Genomic DNA, 15,881 nt, shown 5'->3' on the forward strand with positions numbered 1-15,881 from the left:
ATTATTTTCTTTTTTTTTTCCCCCTTTCATTAGTTCATAATAAATTCAATTTAACGCATTAATGCATGAACAAAAAAGTCATTGCTCATGAGATGTTCAATATTCAAACTGGAGGGTCATGAACACACTCTGATGCTATCTTGGGGGTCGTGGCTCAAAAAGTTTGAGAACCGCTGGACTAGGAGACGATCTAAAACAACAAAGATGTTCCTCGACAGTCACCTGCATGGTCTGGAGTGTTCTTCAGCCGAGGCACCGACTGTACAGATACTAAACTCTTATTTCCTCCATCTGATCATTCCACTGGTTGTGAAGCAGAATCACACAAGATTCACTCAAATGCTTCACATTTTCCACTTTGCTGTCTTCACGTCAGTTTGCACCACTCGGTCCAAATCTGCATCTGGTTCTGAATGTTATTAACTGTACTGCATAATGTTGAACATTTGTAGAAGAAAACTGAAAGAACTCAACTTTATTTATAAAGCACCAAGACGGACCCTAAAGGAAGAAGATACAACCAATACAAGAGGGGCCCTAAAGTGGATCCCTGTGGAACCCCACAGGGCAAAAAAAGAAAACTGAAGAACCGAGAGGCAAACAAGGAGACAGTTGCTCCAAGTTTAACTGTAAAGTCAGGTCCATTTTATCTAAAGCAGGTTACCGGTTTGTGACTGAGGGCTTTGCAGCAAAACACCAACACATCAGGTCCTGTGTGAGTTCAATCCTCAACACGCACAAAGTACGTGAGATTAAGAAGTTTGCAAAACAGCCCTTTGTGCCGGCCGTCAGTTGAAGCTCTGTGGCAGCGGTTCAGACTGAAGCCGTCAGTCAGATGAGTGGAACACATGAATCAGAGCGCTGGGTTTGAACACTATGAAGACACATAAATAAAGCAGCTGGACTGGACTCGACATGGAGAGTGCACTTAGCTCTAATCAAAGTAAAACCAAAACTTGAGCTAATACCTTCCCGTCATGCTCTCTGCAGCGCTGTTTATCCTCATCAGGAGCCGCTGACTGAAAGCTATCTAAATGGACTAAATTGAGTGTGCGTGAGCCGGGCCCTGAACTGGACACTGGCTGCACACGGTGCTGTCTCACTGATCTTACTTTCAGCCTGACGCCCTCAGAGAGAAGTGAAAGTGGGTGAAATGGGCTGTTAAGGGAGGCTTTCATGTGGACAGGCCGGTGCTTAGCGCATGCAAAGTGAATGTGATGGTGATCATCAACAGACTCAATCACATCACAGCGGCTCTTCTGGGTTTGTTCTCATCCTCCTGCACAGCCACTTTACTCCACTTTGGCATTTAGGTGCCAGGGCTTTACATGTTTGTCATTCAAGATGATTTATGAAAGAGGAAAACGTTAAATGTCATTTAGCGAGCTAGTTAGCTTAGCTGCTTACGGGACAACGAGCTACATGTTTATTTAGTGTCTGTCACAGATGTGGAGGTATCTGGTGACTGACATACGGCTATAAGAAGGTGTTGTTTTACAGGATATCACAGAACACGATGCTTAGGACAGTTTATAAACCATCCCATAGTTAGTTCAGCAGAGCAGCTTCATTGTTTCCTGTCTGCAGCGCATGTAGCAGAGCACCGGAGTGGAGCTGAAAAACTACTGAGGAGTTAAATCAGCTCCTCGTTTTATATATATTTTATGTATCTGAAGTCCTTCCTCCCAAAATCGAGAGTTTGGTCCCGTTTGTGAGTCATCTGCCACTTATTGTCTTAACTGGTTGTTTGGGCTTTAAAATGTCAGAAACGGTGAAAAATGTCGACCAGTGTTTCCCAAAGTCCAACATCACATCCCCAAGTGGTTCACTTACGAAACACATCTGTGCTGTTGATCCTCGTCTCATAACTCGCTGTCAGACGTGACCTTTAGTACCCTCTGATCCCCTGGACGGTGACAGAGACAAACTGCTTTCAGCCAGTAAATAGTTTCCAGATCCAAAGAGTGCACATTAGAGACTTTGTTGGTTGTGTTTCACCGAGCAGCCAAAAGGTGCAGTTCCTCGAATGTCCACTGTGAGTGAATTGCTGCAGACTTCCATGTTAAGATGCTAAACTAACGTGTTCACAGCCTCAAACAAAAAACATTTAGTCCTCTGTGGTTAATTTTCCCATTTATGACGTCTGTACTGGGGATGAACACTGGTGTAACGCTCCTGTTTAGTTCCTGTTAGGACCAGGAAGCTCCGCCTCTTCTCTCATTTCTGGATGTGAAGCTACTGACTGACTGATGTGTGTCTATAAATGTGGATATATGCATTTAGTCATAGATGTTAAACTTGTATTGGCTTAGTGACAAAACTGAGTGTGAGCAGAACTAAACCTCTGACATCTCGTCCATCACTGAACTGGTTCGAGGCTGAATCTGGATTGTTGAGGGTCAACCTGACGACCAGCGCTTCGCTCAGACGTCTCCAACCAGCGCCGATGCTCCAGGAGAGCGTTCGTTGTGTCATCCGCCCCCTGCGCGTCTTCACATTGGTGAAACGCATCGTGTTTTTGGTCTCGGCGCCGCGAAACAATCATCATTTGTCGTCCCACACTCAAGAGCAGCCGTCCCAGACCACATCCCTCCAAGTGGATGTCTAATGAAGACAAAGGCTCTGAGAGAAGAGCCTCCTGTCTGGGAGGAATTACGTCCATGTGCTGGTGAGTGTGTGAACGAAGCAGGGAGGTGACGCCGGGATGATCCAGGGCTCAGAGCTGAGCAGCACCGAGCGCTGGTGAGGCGAATGAATAGTGACTGGCGCTCAGCCCAGTGGCAGCTTAATGACTTGCGGTCAGTTGACTCTGTCTCAATTAATCAGACTGCTCTTTCCCACTCGCCTCCTCTTTTCCTGCCTCTCCCCTCGGCTCTAATTTCTCCCTTTGTCTCCGTCCCTTGAGCAGGGAGAGGCTGCTTTGTTCCCACTCCATCTCTTTTGTTTTCTATCTCTTTCTGTGCATTTCCATCTCCGCGCTATCTCCTTCGTTCACATGCTCCCCGACAGCTCGCCACGCCGGACGGCTTCTTCCTCAGCTCCACATTAGCGAGAGACTGAAAGAATGAGGCCATTTTACTATCGTCCTCCATCATCTGCCTGTCTGCTGCAGAAACAAAGTCCTCCAAGTCCCTGAGAATTAGTTTTTGAGGGAAACCCGGAGTCTGAGAGACGAGGGAGCAGACTGAGGCAGACCAGACCTGTTCAAACACAGACAACCAGAGCAGGCAGCGCCGGCCTTCTGTGTGTGTGCAGCTCAGCTCTCCCACGTCAGTTGCTATCTGCCTTCCTGGAGGTCCCAGGGGGTCTCGCCGGCTTCCCAGGGTGGTCCTGACTGGGCTGACATTTGGAGGACTGGTCCGTGGTGGCCTGCAGGGCTGTTCTGTGCAGCAGCAGCAGTCACAGCTACTGTCCGTCTGGGCCTGGCTCGGCGCTGCCTCTCTTCTTGTGCTGCTTTGTCTCTCCACATTTAGTCTCTGGGTGTCACACCTTTCTCTCTCTGTCACTTTCTTTGTTTTTTTCTCTCAGTACTCGGCACTCATCTCGCTCCATCTCGGTCTCATTTTCACCCCCCGTCCCTCTCGACCATCCTTCACTCTGCCTCACACATATTCCTTCTCTTATTTTCCGGCGTTTCATCGGCTCTGTGCCTCCCGGTTTTCTGTCAGCGGGGTCACTGTGCCGGTCAAGCCGCCCCGAGGAGTCCATCTGCCGCGACTCTTACATGTTGGGAAGTGGAGAGAAGAGGCAGAGGACCTCTGTGCTAACCGGGCCGAGCCTCCCTTCAGCTCGGCGGTGCAGTCGGAGGGAGCGACTCGAGGTCAAACGCTCCAGCAGGACTTACGGTGCATCTATATTGCAGAAGCATTGATTTAGTTTTCATCTCCGTTTGTGCTGATTGGAATTCAGCTCCCTGAGGAAACAATTCTGTCGAGCCTCTAAGTCAACCGGCTGAAAACACCGCGCAGCAAACAAAGATGGGAAATTGAGATTGGAAATTGTCCAAATACATTCTGTCCAACGCCGATTCCCCGCTGAACTGGAGTAAGTGTCCCAGTTAGAAAATTTAACTTTAGAATTGCTTATTTCCGTCTGAAATAAACAGAAGTTGCTGTAATGGCTTTTCAGAGAGGCGCTCCTTAGCATTCCCTGCAGCGTCTCTCTGCCTCGCTCTGCGGATGAAGCTGAAGTCCTGAAACAAACAGTTCAAACTTCGGCTTTTTAAAAATTTTCTGACAACAAAGGTGGTTTGTGGCTGCGCTTTGCTTTCTCGCCGTACAAATGAAGCGACAAGCTCTCCCATTCAGCCGCCGGTCTCAGGGTCGATGCTGAGGAGGCGCCTGATGCAGGTCGGGCTGCTGCGGCGCTGCAGACGGCGCATGAACGAGGTGAAAATGCATTATTTCAATTATACATCAAATGTCAACCCTGCTTGTGTTTGAAAGGCTCAGACATGGTGCACAGCTGCCTGCGACACTCAGATCAGGAGCTCCTCACAGTCAGAGCATCACGATGTAGAACAAGGCAGACGATGAGCCGGAGATCAGATCAGACAGACCTGAAATCATCCGTCCTCCACCCCCACCTCCTCTTCCAGCGTCACACACCCTGGCTGCATCGCCTGTGACGACTTCATGCTTCCTATCAAGTCCTGAATCGCTTCTTATGCCACAGAATCCCTTTTAGGTCGGAGCCGTAGAACAGTTCAGGCTCTGAACAGGCATCCAGGACTTCTAAAACAGATCAACCATCTGAAGCTCAGGTGGCTTCTGTGCTGTTTTATTGCTCCTGTCACATTTTTATGAACACGTTTCACTGCAATAAAAAGTCCTGCAGCTGAACGGAAACAGCACGACCGAGGCAGGAAGTGGAGAAAACCAACAAATCATTTTTTAAAAAGGTTGATCTTCTTTGATTATTTTGCTATTTTATTATTTATATAATCTTTTAACTGCTATTTTCTGCAAAGACGAAGCCAAGCGAAACTTTGTTGTCGTTCTTGTACGATGACAATAAAGCTTCTTCAAATGCACATTTGGCCAAATGTCCACATGTGGAACCGATGTTCAGAAGAAACACTGCAGCAGGAGAATCACATCTGTTACTGCCTGTGGTGTAAATGAGAGTCCTGACTTGTCTCCTATCTGTTAAACACCAGCTGCAGTTCAGCCCAAAAGTTCCTCAAATGTTGTCTTTCAACAGTTCTTCAGGATTCAACAGAAGCTTTGTCACGCACACATTTATACACGATGCAATGTGCAGTGAAATGGACTCTGTAGCAGCCTTCAGTTCCAATAAAAGACAAATAAAATAAAATAATAAAAATAAAGTAAATCAAAATACACAAATAAACCAAAATAAAAGTAAAATAAAATGAAATAATATAAAATAATAAAATAAAATAAACCAAGTACACAAATAAAATAAAATAAAAAATCTAATCAAATCAAATAATAAAACAAAATAAAATAATCAAAATACACAAATAAAATAAAATAAAATAATAAAATAATCCTCACAGCTGAGTCGCTCTCAGCTTCACAGTTGTGCAGAATCTTATGTTGTTGTTGTTTTTACTGAATCGAATTATCTTAAACTGTTTATTTTTGGTGTTTTTTGTTTTTATTTTATTAAATATGATGTGTGAAATATCACAGTATAACATTTAGGTGAATTCATCATTCATTCATTCATAAATCAGAATCACATGTACCTGATGATTCTTTCCGTCGTCACGGCTTCTCACTCTGATTTTGTGTATTTTTGCCTTTAAATCCTGGCAGCAGGTTTTTGGGCTCCAGAGGTTCAGGTCCGCCTTTGGTTCTGATTCAAGGTCAGACATGTGGAACGTTCTATCACACAGTCAGGTTCTAGACATCTGTTCAGAAATCGAACCAATAGAAGGATGTGGCGGCATCGCTGCATATTTATGGTATTTAAAATAACAAACATCATTTGTAGGACCGACTGAACAACGCTGAGCTCAGACAGCCGCTCCACATTCATTCCTGCCTCACCAGAGAGAACCACACACATCCACAAGCTGTAGTTTCAGTTTCTCTTCAACCTCAAAGCAGAAACTCAGCATCACTCTCTGCTGCAGCTAGCGTCGCCATGACAACGGCGTCAGCGACGGGGAACGCATTAAAACACATTTGTGTGGATACGGGACGCCTGTGAACAACCTCCAGCATCCAGCCCAGGTCCAGAGTTTGAGAAGAACCACATTTAAAGTCGTGTGTTGGCCTCCAGAAAGTTTACTTCAACAAAAGTCCGACCAAAGTTAATCAACAAACAAACAAACAAACAAACTGTTCCACCTGAAAACCCTGCAGGTTAAATTGACAGAGCTTATCTAGCGGCCGGAGGAAAAGCTGCCACTTCCCCCGGCCGCTAGTAAAAGTGGCAGGTTAGCTCGGAAACAAAGAGGAACAAAGAGGACACACAACAGCAACAACAGCAGCAGCTTCACAAAGAGGCTCCTTAACAAGCAAAGTCTTCACAAATAACTCCTCGCCCTGTTTCTCTCTCGGTCTTTAGCCTTCCCAGTGGTGTTCCAATCTGTAATTACTGACTCTATTTGATTCTAATCACCAGTCTGAAAAGACAGATACCACATCCCCTCCTAAACCCTCCCACAAAGACCCGGGAAGGTGCAGAGCTATATTTCTCCCAATTATCTAGTCAGGATCGACTGGCTCGGTGCTGAAGTTCTCAGAGTGTGTTTGCCAATTTGCTGTGTCAATTAGATTTTCTCCTAGGTAAGTAATCAGACGGTGGGAGAGGGTGAGAGAGGGAAAGATGAAGGGAAAAGTAATTACAGCTTTTTGGGAGGTTTGCAGCCACGGCGCCGCTGCACCACCCGTCTGTTTTAATCGCTCTTATTGGAGTTTACGGAAACCCTCAGCTTTTGTGTTTCTCACTAAGAAAACAGATTAGACTCCAGCACACACACACACACACACACACACACACACACACATCCAGCGACGCACATGCATGTTGTGTTCCTCACAGCTGCACACACACACACACACACACACACACACAAGCGCACAAAGACTCAAACAAAGCGAGTGATGACAACACGGTTTCTGTTTCTTTGTGTCGACGTCGTTCCTCGGCGCCGATAACGATTCAGCACGTTCAGGGAGTTTAGAAGTTTACGTTTGTGATAATCACTTTTAATGTGACCAACATGTGCAGGAGGAAACACGTTTATTTTATCTGACATCCATCCTGTGTTCTTCCACCAAAGGTCTGATTTTCTCCCTGACATGCTGTAAAACCTTCTCCTCACTACGTCCAGCTCCCTGAGACGACTTAAACCTGTGCTGTAAAAAAAAAAAAAAAGAAATTTAACAGGAAAAAATGGGTTTTATCAACAGAAACACAGGAAAAGTTGTGCTATCTGAAATACCTGTAACTTCACCTGAACGTACATTTTTATAAAAGTTATATTTCAGTTTTACTCCATAGCCATGATTATTATTATTATTATTATTATTATTATTATTATTAATAATAATAATAATAATAATAATAATAATAATAATAATAATAAGGTCACTAAAGCTATGAAACAGTGACGGCGAGTGGTTTTGTTGCTCTGATGTTTAAAAATCAAATTGTTTTTTTTGTTTTTTTTTTATTTAAAATGCATTTTGGAAGATAAAAATAAAACCATGTTGATGATTCAGACTTTTTGGTGAAGAAAAACTGAAAGCTTTTTAAAAATAATAAATAAACATATAAAAAGTTTTTCAGGTTTCAGATAAATTAGAATAAATCACAATTTGTTAGCGAAGAAGGTTTAACTTTGGAAGGAAATATCCGACAAATTGGAAGAAATAGGTGAAGTTTTTTTTTTAAATTTTATTTAAAAAATAAAAAATCTAAATCCTGAAGCTCTGTTTGGAACATGTGATGCTTGAAAACATTTTCACAGAATATCTGAAACTGGAATTCATTAAATCCCTGGAATCCTGACTGGTCCAAACATGTGTTATATAGAAATATGAAACTGTGTTAAATCTGGACCAGAACCAGTTCCTCAGTAGGTTGATCCTAAAAGCTACTGGCTGTAAATGAACATAGGACTGATGGATATTTCATTTATTTATGTGTATTAGAATTAGAATTAGAATAAAACTTTATTGCTACACCAGAAAAAACACCAACATAAAATCAGCAACAACAACAACTATGTATGTATGTAAGGATGTATATATATACGTACAGTATATATATATTTCTATTATTATATAATTATTGAAACTGGATGCTGGTACCAAACACACATTGCATCGTGTATCAAAGTGTGTGTGACAGATAACGCTGATCTTGGATCTCCTGATCAGTGGGTTATTGGTGGTTTTAACTCAGCCAGACTTGATCACAGCACCAGCGGCTTTGTTCTACCGGGTCTGTGTTTGGTGGTAAACGGCGGCGACAGAAGGAGACGAAGCGAACGGAGGCAGCGCCGCTCTGACACTTGGCCGTCCTGCCTGCCCTTGTCAGAGCCTGACGCCTCCCTAATCCCCACCTCACCAGCCCCCGTCTCAGCTGGCCAAGGTTGGCTCACAGACGAGGCTGTCACCCACTCAGAGATCTGGGACCTTTCCAGGCCCGGTCCAGATGTAGGCATCAGAATTCAGTCCTCCAGTCCCCTCCTGAGACGAGTGCAGCAGCCTCGGCTCGCTGTCATGCGTCTCCATTTAAAGCAGTTATGTACTTATTCCCGTATCAGTCCGACCCTCCGTTTACCAGACCAGAGCCAACACAGAACCTCCCACCTCGGCCTGCTGGATCAGTCGACGACAGTGTTTTTAAAGCAGCTCTGAGTGCCCGTTAAACGTCTGATAAACCCCCCAGTGGGAGCAGGACAGCAGCATTTATTCACCTTCAGCATGACAACGCTCTGCACACTCTGTCCATCCTCGTGTTTACCGGCCCGCACGCTTCACTGGTAGGAAGTTCTGTAATGAGCGAGTTCTTGTGCAGCCATACGGGCAGATGGAGGTGGGTGGAGGGCCCCTTCACTTTAATTTATTCCACACATTTACATATCGTGGTGGGACTGATGGAGCGCTGCTCTGTCGACGCATCGCTCTGTGCAGTCAGCAGCATGACAAGAACATGCAAATAGAAAAGAGACGGACGTAGAACGCTGAGTCTCATCTGCACTGCAGGGAAAAAGGAAGAACTTTTATCACTGTTTCAACGCTGTGAAGAACTTTGTGTTGCTGTCGTGCAGGAAAAGAGCTCGACAAATAAAACCTGATTTGATTTGACTTCCTATAAAAGCGTGAGGTTGGAGGTGAGCTCACTGAACACGCGGTGAAGCCAGGAGGCAGCAGGTCCACATGCTAACGGCTAAGTTTTCATCCGTTCATGTGTCGTCTCCATCACGCTGCTCAAACAGCCCCTCTGAGCGCATCCGGTGGTATCCAGCACCGTCCTTGACCTCTTGGTCGTGTTCCTCAAACCGTTCCTGAACGGCGTCAATGGCATGCAGTTGCCATGACGATCTGTAGGTGGTCTGCAGCGGTGTTCAGGTTTCTGCTGGCTCGCCTTCCTCCCATAATGCATCCTGCTGCCAGCAGTCCCCAGACGATTGACGCACATGAACCAAACCGTCATCATCCATCAGGTTCTTCTGGTAGGTTAATGAGAGCAGCTGGACCTGCTTGAGTTCCTTGAAGACGTTCCACCTTCATCCAGGAGGCTTCATCAGCTCTGACTGACTGGTTGGGAGTTCCACATGCTGATATCCTGAAGGAGACATTCACACCTGAGTTTTAACTGGGGGTTTGCTGCTCCTCCCCCTCGTTATGTGGGTTGTCAGTGCTCCCCCTGACACAGTGGGCTTCGTTAGGGTCTTTGTGGCTCGGTGGGTTCATCTTCCTGGGGGAGATCTTAGGACTGAACAGGTGAGAGGTGACGCCTCAGACCTCCACCTCTGCTGACGGATGGTCTCTCCAGTTAGACGCTTCTTTCACTCCTCTCTCAAACCGTCTGTCCTCCCTGCAGGACAACATCTCCACGTTGTTGAAGAAGGAATCTTCACAGACATCAGTCATCAGACCAGCTTCTGTCTTTGCTCCGTGGTGGTTCTGGTGTCCAGGACCGGGTCTGGCTGTGTGTCCTGACAGCTTCTATCACAGACAGCATTAACATGACGGTCTGACCGCCGACCTGCTCTCCAGACATCAGCCACCTCGTCGGTCAGCGATGTGAACCGTGTGGAAACATCTCCGCTGTGTTCACCTAAAACGTTTAACTTACAAACCTAAAACATAACAAACGGCACTTTATGGGTTTGTCAGTTTGTCCTGTGTAAAACACAAAGTAGGTCTCTGTAAAGGAAAACTGGATTTGAGGGTTACTTTAGGGTTACTTTAGGGTTATTTGAGGGTTATTTTAGGGTTATTTTAGGGTTTTTTGAGGGTTACTTTAGGGTTATTTGAGGGTTATTTTAGGGTTTTTTGAGGGTTACTTTAGGGTTATTTTAGGGTTATAAAAACTGAAGCAGTGATTCATCAGATTTACTATCATCCATCTTCTCAGTGAGCGGTGAGAGCAGGAAAAGTGTCAAAAACGACATTTAGAGGCAAACTTTTCGTTGTTTATCTGAGAACCTGTTCCTGTGGGTCTATCACGAGCCGTGTGGGGTTTTTGTTTTCACTGTCTGCTCGTGCAATCAGCATTTCTAAAATTAAAATTCATTATGATGGCATCACAGGACACAGGCTGTGCTTGTTACAAACCAGGACAAAGCAGAACATAATCCTGTTCTACAATAAAACAGAAAACGGAGCTCATGGATGTAGTTCAGAGCAGCAGGACGGACGGCTGCCGAGGAACGACTTCACCGTAATTATTCTGAAGCTCCTAATTTAATGATCTTTTCTATTTTTTTTCTTTTGCACATTTGTTCCTAATAAAGTTTGTACCCGGATCACAGACCCGCTGAGCTCCTGTGTGGAAGCATCTGGGTCGACTTCTGCAGTAGCAAATGAAACACACATTCACCGCTACTGTCGGATATTTTCATTTGTTTACGCGTATAAACACACATGCAGAGGGAGTGTGTGTGTGTGTGTGTGTGTGTGTGTGTGTGTGTGCGCGTGACTCGCTCTGTTCACTAACGAGGACGACCGAACGCATCAACCAGAGTCGACTCAGACGCTGCAGTTTTAAAGCTGCGACCTTCTCCAGACGTTCAGAGGAGACGTCATGAAGTCGTTTCGTACGTCTTCACATGTTCTGTTTGCTGAAAACATGAAACCACGGCAGCAGGGCTGGGCCGCATCACACCGTAACACCGCATCCCACCGTAACACCGGTGTGATGTCAGGGGATGATATGAAACTGAGATATCGCGACAACATGTGAGTGAAACGCGCGGCGCCGTTGTTTTGGTCTAATGCACGTGGAGCAGGAAGCGGCGAGCGAGGAGGAGGCGAACGCATCGACCCACTCAGTCAGGCTGGACCCGGACAGCGGAGGATTCGGTCGCTGTGGTGGTGTCTGGATATTCGCCGGCCATCCGCTGCCGCCGCTACCCGTATCACCCTGCCCTGCACGGCAGGAACTAAAAGCTCACAGGACAGAGGTGCTCTGTTATTTAACGTTTCCTCCAGTGCATCACTCTGAGCCTCAGCAGGTCAGAACCACCAAACCCACTGTTCAGCTGTTTGATATGAAGCCTGCTGAGGATAAAACCACTTTGGATGGAATTTTGACACCTGCTGGATTTAATAACGTTGATTTTCTTCATGATTTCCTAAAAATGACCGAACAGAGACTGATCAGCACAAAGAAATCTGAAAACTGTGCCACATGTTGGAGGTGGTGGCAGCCTTCACTGCTCCATTATGCCATGTGGTATCTCCTTGTGTTTTTGTTTTTTTGTGTCTCTTTATGGTATATTTGCATCTGATTGTACAAGTCTTGCATCCCTTTGTGTGTGTGTTTTGCATATTTGTGTTCATTAAGCATGTATTTGGTTTGGTTACACTTCTATACATTTTTCATCGCTTTGGGTTTTTTATGTCTCTATATACATTTAGCGTCTCTTTATTGTTTTGTTGCATCCCTTTGTGTACATTTTGCATCCCTTTGTGTACATTTTGCATCCCTTTGTGTACATTTTGCATCCCACATGGCATGTTTTAGTCAACATACAGGCTTCAGCGTCTTTCTCCGGATAAACTGCAGCTCAGAGTGAATCTCTGAAGTTTAATATTCAACCTGTGAAGCTGAATGACTGAAGACACCGTGTCAGTGCACACACACACACACAGACACACACACACACACACACACACACACACACACACCTTATCAGCTTTTTGTTAATTAAAAGCTGAGCAATAAATTTTTCCACTTCTTCTTTTCCGCGACAGTGAAACACTTCCTGGAGTAATCGCTCAATAGCAATCACTTAATATCTCCTTCAAGAGGCGTGTGCACGTGCACGTGCACGTGCGTGTCTGCATGTATAAAAGTGTAAAAGCGTGTTTGCATTATTGATTCACAGTCGGTCCTTGGAGGTGCTCTCTCCTCGTCTAGTCCATCCCAGCACTGAGCACTGAGCAGAAACAAACAGGCTGTGGACACGTTTTCCATGAAACTATGACTGTGGTTGGAAGGAGACTCACTGTGATTCACTAGAAGCTGCAGCGTCACTCCATAATTACACAACGCACTACACGTCCACTTCCTGTCAATCACTCGTCCACGTTACTCTCATCAGCATCTGCCTCCTTCTGCTGACTCCACATTCATTCATCACACATCCTGCCGTCCACCAGGCTGCAACCTCCAGGGTTAAAAAAATCAACGTAGAATGGCCAAAAAATGTAGGTTAAAAAAGTTAGAGCCCCAGACGTGAGCATGTTTACAACTTGGTACAAAAAAGTAGTTTTGGTCTGAAAAGCTTGTTGTGTCATCTGTCCAGAGGGTGACTTTTTATACTCATTTAAATCGTTGTAAGGATTAAATTAATGTGTAATTGGGACGCTGGTCTAATCCACTCACTCTCCACCTCTCTGCTAACTTCTGGAGGAGCTTCATCAACCTCCCAGAGGGTTGGTCTGTTACATGCAGGACACACACACTCATACGTGCACAGATCCACGCTGATATGAAACGAGACGAGCTGTCCTGGTGCTGATGAGGGAACACTTTAAATCAACATAATCCAGATCAGACAGAAGCTATGAAGCCAGAAGTGACAGTGTGCTGTGATTCTGATATAAAGAAACCTCCACATAACCGACCACCAGGCTGGCACTTTAAGGCGTTAATTAATTATTTACAGAAAGAATAAGGCCGTAAAAAAAATCACTCCTTCCTCAGCTGCCTAATTTCCAGCCCACCGGTCACACTGATGCAGGACCACTCCAGCCAGTAGGTGGCGCTAATGCACCTAAAGTTTGTTTTCCAGCCATGAAGAAGACGCTCAGAATGCTCTGAGCGACGTCAGCGAGCAACAAAGTTTGTTTGAAAGACGAGACGCGTCACTTGGCTTGTTGGGGAAACGTTTGTTTTCCTGATGCTGCGCGTCCACGGAGACGAGTTTAGCCAAATCTGACAAATCTGACAAAGTTAAAGTCTCGTCTACTTTATGCAAATGAGGACGACGCTCTCCAGAACACGTGGCGGGACATTTGACTACAAAGTGAATCGTGTGGACACACAGCGAGAGGCAGCCGGATCAGAACAGGGCGGCTTTAAGACAAAAAGTCTTAAAATGTTGGATACAATCACTATAAATGCTCTGAGTTTGAACTAATCTGTGAATGTAGTAGACGATGAAACATGCAGAGAAATACAGAAGAACAAACATGTTTGTTGTTTAAGATCAACCGAAACTTATCTGAATTAAAAAACTTTGTCAGCTATTCTTATTTGCTGAAAATGCAAATAACTGCAATGAACTAATTACAAAGCCTCTAATTAATGACATGACTACTACTAATGACACAAACTAAGACATGCGCTTGTAGAAGACACCAACCAAACGGTCCTGTGGTGGATCTGGGACGTCTGACCTTTAACGGCCGGCCAATAGGAGACGGTCTGAGTCCACCCAGGTGACTTCAGGTCCTCCAAAGGTGTGAGCTGGTGATTTAACACAACAGATGCATTTAGGTCACCCTGGGATTAGAATTAACTCCAATATTTCCTGGAACACACTCGGTCCAGACTCCAGCACCGGAACGAGGGCAGAGTGTGAAGGTCAGTCCAACACATCGACACACTCCGGGGGTCCGGCGGCTCTCTGAGCACTTGGCTTTATTCTTTCCCTCGTCTTCCATCACTCTCCTCTGTTAGCTGGTGTCTGGGCTGCAGGAGCTTCAGGGTGACCGAGTACGAGCTGGTCCTGTGTCAGAGTTCACCGTGATGAGGGGAAGTAACGGAGACGCACCACAGCAACAAACACTCTGCCGGCGGAGCTGAAACCCGCCCATGGCTTCTGACGCTCGTCGTTTTCCAGTTAAACCAGTGACTCGACTCACCTGCCGTATCAGACGGGCTGTAAAGTGACTTTAGAGTCGGTTCAGTCTGAGCTCTGCACTGTCTGCTGTTATGCAGCCTGACTCAGTAAATGCAGAGTCCCGCTATAAGCTCGTCATTCTCCTGCTGTCCATGCGTTGCTGCTACAGGAAGCCACCACCTCTGGGCTTGATGCTGAATACAAGTTCTGCAGAGGCTGTGGATCATTTAATACATTTCCTTTTACTGAATTATCTACTTCATCGGCAGTGTTTGCCTCCCTGCATGCAACAGTCCCACCGTGGCCGTTCTAAGGTGTTGGTGCATCTCGTTCTTGGCTCTGTGATGGTTTAAAGCAGAATGAAGAAGAGGTGGCGTCAGACCGTTCTACAGCTCCAGAGAGCAGTCAGGCTAGGACAGGTTTCATTATCGTGAACGTACTACGATTCAGATCATTGAAAAGAGGAAACGGATGCACTTAGGTCTTAACTGTGTCAGTGAGAACTTAAACAGGTGCATGTAAACAGCTGTGACTGGATAATCGACCCTTAACAATCCTAAACCTGCTATCTGACAGGAAAACCCAACAGAACCCATAAAACCAGCCTTAACATAGCGACAGCCTTGGATTGTGACTCCGACATGACATTTAATGTCACCAATCAGGATGACGGCGTATTATCTGACTGAACAATCCCACAGATTGGCTACGTTCACACTGCAGGACTTGATGCTCAATGAGGATTTCTTTGTGACTTCCTTCACGTTTCCACTTCAATGCGACTTGTATGTGATCTGCTGTGTGAACTTCATACGAGCCAAAAGTGTCCCGCATGCGCAGAAGAGGACACGACGACGTCACACGCAGCGAGCGTGCTCAGTGTTTATGGAAGTAAACATGGATGGTAACGGTGGAGCGTATCTGCCACTCCCCCGCCGCCACCGATGGAGGAAACAGAAGTGTGAGCGCTAACTAAACTAGCATCAGCAGCCAAGTACTGCCTGTGTGTTCTGGACACTTCCACCCCGTCAGAGCGCTGCCCCGGGGTGGAAGTGTCCCCCGACCACACAGAATATTCTGATATTCATCATTATTGGGCCTGAATGTCCAGAGAGCAGAAAGTTCTACTGGGACCAGCCCTACTAGTTATTATAACAACTATGAACAATAATGAACAACTAATGATCCTTCCAGCATCAAGCCCTCCTCGTATCTGGACCTCCGTCTTGACAATCCGACAGCCTTGATATCCGACATAGAAGAAGGTTTTACATTTAGTGTCGTGTTATCCAGTCACGGCTGTACATTAGTTTTTAGTATCTGCTCAACAACAACCAGATTAACTCCTGAATCACTTATTTCTGGCTCAACGGTG

The sequence above is a fragment of the Stegastes partitus genome, unplaced genomic scaffold (genome assembly GCF_000690725.1).
Source record: "Stegastes partitus isolate 25-593 unplaced genomic scaffold, Stegastes_partitus-1.0.2 Scaffold1090, whole genome shotgun sequence".
Lineage (NCBI taxonomy): Eukaryota > Metazoa > Chordata > Actinopteri > Pomacentridae > Stegastes > Stegastes partitus.